This window comes from Tubulanus polymorphus, chromosome 3 (genome assembly GCF_964204645.1).
Source record: "Tubulanus polymorphus chromosome 3, tnTubPoly1.2, whole genome shotgun sequence".
NCBI classification, from domain to species: Eukaryota; Metazoa; Nemertea; class Palaeonemertea; order Tubulaniformes; family Tubulanidae; genus Tubulanus; species Tubulanus polymorphus.
The window spans coordinates 2,173,430-2,178,503 of record NC_134027.1 but is presented as its reverse complement, the minus strand read 5'-3'; the positions used below and the strand labels follow the sequence as shown (position 1 = coordinate 2,178,503).

Below are 5,074 nucleotides of genomic sequence, written 5' to 3'. Positions count from 1 at the left end.
TGTAACAAAACTCTAAACCAAAGTTTGACATCCTCAATTATCATTTACAAAATAATTTAACCAGCACAACAAAAACAAGAGAAGCCCTTTGAAATGTATGCATATAAAACGCTAAGTCGCAGCACATCAGTAATTAATAACCCACAATCAGATTCAACAACAAACCAGCCAATCAAACCATCAGTTCATATTTATTTTCCAATAGATGTACAATGTGTATTTACATTCAACCTATCCCTGAAGCCATCAGCCTCAGAGAAATTGTTTGGCATCTCTGGAACTAGGCTAACTCGCAGTAACAAACACTGAAAGTCCTGATTTGACGGAGACATTGTTCGGCATTTCTGGAACTATGATAACTCGTGGTAACAAACACTGAAAGTCCCAATTTGGCGGAGAAATTGGTCGGCATCTCTGGAACTACGCTAACTAGCGGTAACAAACACTGAAAGTCCCAATTTGACGGAGAAATTGGTCAGCATCTACGGAACTGCGCTAACTCGAGGGTAACAATCACTGAAAGTCCCGAATTGATGGAGATATTGGTCGGCATCTCTGATCTGATCTTTTCCTGTCGTTTGATGTTCTACAGCCAACCACAAGCTCAATACTACAATGACAAAACACAAAATATGAATAATGATATCATTTTTAAGACTCTTCACCAAAGATAAATTTCAACTATACCTGATTTATAGTCAATTCAGAGTCACGACATCGACCTGGAGAAATTTGCTCAATACTTCCAGAACTTTGATGTTTCCCTTTCCTCTAGTATTACATGTCTTTACCAACAACGACCACAACAAACAGACAAACCACTGGCTACAACAGAAATACATGAAATAAAAGTAACCCGCTTCATTGAGTCTGCTGTTCCTACCATGAAATTCATATCAGGTTTAATTATACCTGATTTATAGTCAATTCAGACTCATGACTTGGACCTTGAGAAAGTTGCTGAATGCTTCGTGAACTCCGATGTGTTCCTTTCCTCTCTACCAACAACCAACAAACAGACAAACCACTGGCTACAACAGAAATACATGAAATAAAAGTAACCAGCTTCATTGAGTCTGCTGTTCCTACCATGAAATTCATATCAGGTTTAATTATACCTGATTTATAGTCAATTCAGACTCATGACTTGGACCTTGAGAAAGTTGCTGAATGCTTCGTGAACTCCAATGTGTTCCTTTCCTCTCTACCAACAACCAACAAACAGACAAACCACTGGCTACAACAGAAATACATAGAATAAAAGTAACCAGCTTCATTGAGTCTGCTGTTCCTACCATGAAATTCATATCGGGTTTAATTATACCTGATTTATAGTCAATTCAGACTCATGACTTGGACCTTGAGAAAGTTGCTGAACGCTTCGTGAACTCCGATGTGTTCCTTTCCTCTATACCAACAACCAACAAACAGACAAACCACTGGCTACAACAGAAATACATAGAATAAAAGTAACCAGCTTCATTAAGTCTGCTGTTCCTACAATGAAATTCATATCAAGTTCAATTATACCTGATTATAGTCAATTCAGACTTATGACTTAAAAAAGAAAGTGCTCAGAACTCCAGCAACTTTTAGTATCTTCTTGAACTTTCTGTTTGATGTGGAGATTCCTCAGAATACCTTCGATTTCTACAGACAAACACTGAAAGAAGAAATTGTTCAGCATCTCTGATCTGATCTTCCCGTCATCTGATATTGTACAGCCAACCACAAGCTCAATACTATAATGTACACAAAAAATGAATAATTCTTAAAAAAAGAAATTTCAATTCTTATCTACAAAACAATTTATAGCAATATATATTTTACCTGATTTATAGTCTTGACTTAGCGAAATTTCTCAGAACCTCAGAAACTTTCGGTATCATCTTGAACTTTCTGTTTGAGGGGTGGAGATTTCCTACGATCTCTGCTGACAACAGACACCAATTCAACGCTTCTCTCTCTGGGACTCTCTTTCTTCCTCTTTTCTCTCATTTTACTCATTAATATTTAACTATGCAACACTTTTAATTTTTTCAACATAATAAAATGGACATTATGTTTTTCTTTACATCATCGTTGTTGGAGATTGTACAAGAAATGACACAAAAATACCTTCTTTAATTTTAAACTCACAGCTGTTTGTAAATTATTTCCACACACAAAGATGGCATGCTGCATGCTGATCAATTTGTTAACCATGCGCATGGACCCGCGGGTGTGCCAGTGCTGTTTAGTGCAATCGATTCGTCGGTGCAAGTGCAAAGTGGGACGTCAAGTGCAAAGTGGGACGTCAAGTGCAAATTTGGACGTCAAATGCAAAGTGGGACGTCAAGTGCAAATTTGGGATGTAAATTGTTTTCACCAGTGTTTACGATGATCAACCATCTTTCTGAAGATGTTTAAAGCAATTTGAATTCTAACAGTTTTTTACACTGTCGGCTCACAGATTTAGAAACTGGTTTACCTCATCATCAGAGTTAAGACGCCGACAATTTTATCACTCCTTAAGTGGAGTAATATAATCAAGTCACTAACAATTCAGTTTTGTCAATTCAAGAAGGGAAAGGAGGGGAAGGCATTAAACCTCAATATCACCCCAGCCTTAAGTCACTTACAATTCAGTTTATGTCACAATTAACTTGACAATTCAAGAGGGGGAGGGATCACTAAATTTCAATTTTATCACAAACAATTGTTTAGCAGTGATTTACCGACAGTGTTTTGTAACACGTAACTTCCATCAACACCTATTGAAGGAGGTCATCAGTGTTGTAACACACTGACAATTGTGTTCATTAGTCACTTTTCTATATGACAGTTCACAACCTTCAGGTGCAAGGATCCTAAGTGAAGCTATCAAACAATAGCATCTTTGAGTATAACACTTTTAAAATGAGTAATGTGATAATAATTTGCTGATACAATATATACAGAGAACCACACCAGCATTATTTCAATGATTCAACCACCACAAAGCTATCGATGGATAGCTGTTTTGAATATTTATACATTTAAAACGTAAAGTCGCAATAAGGATGATCAGGAAACATGATCAATCCCATTTCACCGACATATGTTACAATATATACAATGTACCAACACCAGTAGCATTTCAATGATTCAACCACCACAAAGCTATCGATGGATAGCTGTTTTGAATATTTATACATTTAAAACGTAATAAGTCGCAATAAGGACGATCAGGAAACATGATCAATCCCAATTCACCGCCATATATTACAATATATACACAGAACCAACACCAGTGACATTTCAAAGATTCAAAAACCACAAAGCTATCGATGGATAGCTGCTTTGAATATTTATACATTTAAAACGTTAAGTCGCAATAAGGACGATCAGGAAACATGATCAATCCCATTTCACCGACATATATTACAATATATACAATGTACCAACACCAGTAACATTTCAAAGATTCAACCACCACAAAGCTATCGATGGATAGCTGTTTTGAATATTTATACATTTAAAACGTAAAGTCGCAATAAGGACGATCAGGGAGCAAACTCGCCAAAACTCAATATCACCCCATAACAGAGTGTATTAATTAACACCCAGCACCAAGCAGCAGTATTTAAAAGGAGGTCATCAGTGTTGTACCACACTGAAAATTCAGTTTGTTTGTCATGTTTCTACATGACAGTTGAAGAAGGAAGGAGACTCCTGCACTCAATATCACCCCTGAACAGAGTGTATTTATTAACACGCTGCAGCAAGCAGCAGTATTAAGGGAGGTCATCAGTGCTGTAACACACTGACAATTCAGATTGTTAGTCACATTTCTACATGACAGTTGAAGAAGGAAGGAGGAGACTCCTGAACTCAATATCACCCCAAAACAGAGTGTATTAATTAACACCCAGCACCAAGAAGCAGTATTAAAGGAGGTCATCAGTGTTGTAACGCACTGACAATTCAGTTCGTTTGTCATGTTTCTACATGACAGTTGAAGAAGGAAGGAGGAGACTCCTGAACTCAATATCACCCCAAAACAGAGCCAGCAGCAAGCAGCAGTATATAAGGAGGATGATTCATGATGTTATAATGTTTAATGTAATAATTCTTATTGTAATAATGTTTAATTTAATAATTCAAGAAGTTCATGGAAGGTGGTAAGAATTTACACCCAGCAGCAAGCAGCAGTATTAAAGGAGGTCATCAGTGTTGTAACGCACTGACAATTCAGTTCCTTTGTCACGTTTCTACATGACAGTTGAAGAAGGAAGGAGAAGACCCCTGTGATCAATACCACCCCAAAACAGAGCCAGCAGCAAGCAGCAGTATTAAAGGAGGTCATCAGTGTTGTAACGCACTGACAATTCAGTTCATTTGTCACGTTTCTACATGACAGTTGAAGAAGGTAAGAGAAGACTCCTGCGATCAATATCACCCCAAAACAGAGCCAGTAGCAAGCAGCAGTATTTAAGGAGGATGATTCATGATGTTATAATGTTTAATGTAATAATTCTTATTGTAATTATGTTTAATGTAATAATTCAAGAAGTTCATGGAAGGTGGTAAGAATTAACACCCAGCAGCAAGCAGCAGTATTAAAGGAGGCCATCAGTGATGTAACACGCTGACAATTCAGTTTGTTTGTCACGTTTCTACATGACAGTTGAAGAAGGAAAGAGGAGACTCCTGAACTCAATATCACCCCAAAACAGAGTGTATTAATTAACACGCAGCAGCAAGCAGCAGTATTAAAGGAGGTCATCAGTCTTGTTACACACTCACAAATCAGTTTGTTTGTCACGTTTCTATATGACAGTTAACAACCTTCAGGTGCAAGGAACCAAAGTGAAGCAATCAAACAATAGCATCTTTGAGTATAACACTTTTAAAATGCGTAATGTGATAATATTTGCTGATACAGTATACACAGAGAACCAACACCAGCATTATTTCAATGATTCAACCACCACAAAGCTATCGATGGATAGCTGTTTTGAATATTTATACGTTTAAAACGTAAAGTCGCAATAAGGATGATCACAAAACATGATCAATCCCATTTCACTGACATATATTACAATCTATACAA

At 37.1% G+C, this 5,074-nt stretch overlaps 1 long non-coding RNA gene across 1 annotated transcript; it reads right to left on the bottom strand.

Moving 5' to 3' along the window:
* LOC141902296 (uncharacterized) lies at nt 1-3,242 on the bottom strand. Its single transcript, XR_012618887.1, has 7 exons — nt 1,831-3,242; nt 1,531-1,742; nt 1,325-1,443; nt 1,119-1,237; nt 913-1,031; nt 688-825; nt 1-610 (listed from the first exon to the last, which is right to left on the bottom strand). It is a non-coding gene; the product is annotated as an uncharacterized LOC141902296 (long non-coding RNA).
* Between the last annotated feature and the right edge of the window lie 1,832 nt (nt 3,243-5,074).